Below are 1,785 nucleotides of genomic sequence, written 5' to 3' on the forward strand. Positions count from 1 at the left end.
GTTTTAAGAAACATTGACCAGTTTCATCCATTTGTATAAAATGCCTAAATTTTCAGTTCTTTGACACTGCCACACAAGAAAATATCACTATAAGAATTTGACCTGAGACCTATTCAATAATATGATAGTTTACATGTCTCTGAATGGATCCTCCATTAAAGAAAAATAGCAACCAGTGAGAGCTGAGATGGTGAATTCTAAAGCAAGACTGTTGTGCTCACTTCGGCAGCACATATACCGAAATTGGAAAGATGCAGAGATTAGCATGGCCCCTGCGCAAGGGTGACATGCTAAAGCAAGGCTGTCGCATTGAATTTTCAGGCTGCAGGGTACTGCCTGTGCATCCTTAGACAAGTTAAGTAATGACCTGTGGTTGAGTTTCCTCATCTCTAAATGGTGATAATAAGAGTCACTTCCTCATAGGATTTTACAAGGGTTAAATGCTTTAATATGCATAAAGACTTTAAAACAGTGTCCCACGTATAGTAACACTGTGTAAGAATTACCTATTTTTGAAAATATCTTTAAGATTCTTTCTTCACTTGAAGAATAACTGTATGAGCCTTGACTAGAGCTATACTTTGTTCCTTGGGTATTCGTTATGGGTACCACAGTAAGTAACCTCAGGCAACCTGACGTTTAGATGCGAACATTTTCCACTAAACTAGTAAAAGCACTAGCCTTCACACAAAGACTAGGATAACTAAATGTAGTGTTAAAATCCTAGTGGAAATGCCCAGAGTAAGCTTTCAGGAATATTCAGGACTTTATTCCCAATATTTCTACATGATAGGTTTGCTTTACATATGTAATAAGTCATAAAGAGAAAGGGTCCATAAAGGAAAAACCAAAAAGTAATTCCTAATATATGAAGTTCAATTTAAGATCTAAGGATATACTAAATATTAGACCTGCATATTTTTGGTTTTCCATATGATTTGTCAAACATTCCAATCAATGTCCTTACCAAATAGTGCTTTAGTACAAAATAGAAGAGTCAATTGGCCCAAGTGTAAAATAATTTGAGCAATATTGAATTTCCCAATTTTATCTGATGTGCATGGGATAAGATCTAATAATGAAGCTTTTATGACAGTTGAGGTCATTTTAAGATTTGCATTAAAGTTAAGTTGCTTTATGTCTAGGTAGCAAATAGCACCCTAATAGAAACTAACAGACCCATTTTTAGCATAACCTAATAATCTGGTTTTCTGTCAACCTCAGCAATCTAATCTCACGCTACTTATTCCTTTACTCACTAATATCAAGCCACACTGGCCAATTTTTAGTTTCTCAAATGAACTAATGTTCTTTTTTTCCACAGAGATCTAAGACAAATACAATTTCAACTGCCTAGAATATTCTTCTTTCTTCTTTTCACCTACTTAGCATGTCTCTATTGGGATATAATTTGAGCTGTCATTTCTCTCAACCTCTGAAATACATTGTCTTCTCTATATTATCTTATACCTTCTTGTACCTTTATTGTGTAGCATTAATTTAACATTGTAGTTTATTATTTTTTTCATGATCTCTTCCCCAGTAGACCATAAACTTCATGAAGATTTGGACCTTGTTACATGCTCAGTCTTGTACTCTGTTGAAATGATATTGATACCCTTACCTCAACAAAATGTGTATTGATGTCCTACTCTTCTCTGCTGAATTTTGACTAATTTGCAATTGTCTGCTTGACAATTCCACTCAAGAAGTCTTGACATGCTCCCATCGCACCTAAATTCTCCACTACAGATGAGAATTCTCATCTTACAAAGAATACTTCCA

The 1,785-nt window shown here is 34.7% G+C and overlaps 1 non-coding gene across 1 annotated transcript; it reads left to right on the forward strand.

The window, feature by feature from the left end:
* The first annotated feature begins 213 nt into the window (after positions 1 to 213).
* LOC122482284 lies at positions 214 to 317 on the forward strand. Its single transcript, XR_006297083.1, has one exon. It is a non-coding gene; the product is annotated as a U6 spliceosomal RNA (small nuclear RNA).
* The last annotated feature ends 1,468 nt before the right edge of the window (positions 318 to 1,785 follow it).

This window comes from Prionailurus bengalensis, chromosome C1, assembly GCF_016509475.1.
Source record: "Prionailurus bengalensis isolate Pbe53 chromosome C1, Fcat_Pben_1.1_paternal_pri, whole genome shotgun sequence".
Classification (NCBI taxonomy): Eukaryota; Metazoa; Chordata; class Mammalia; order Carnivora; family Felidae; genus Prionailurus; species Prionailurus bengalensis.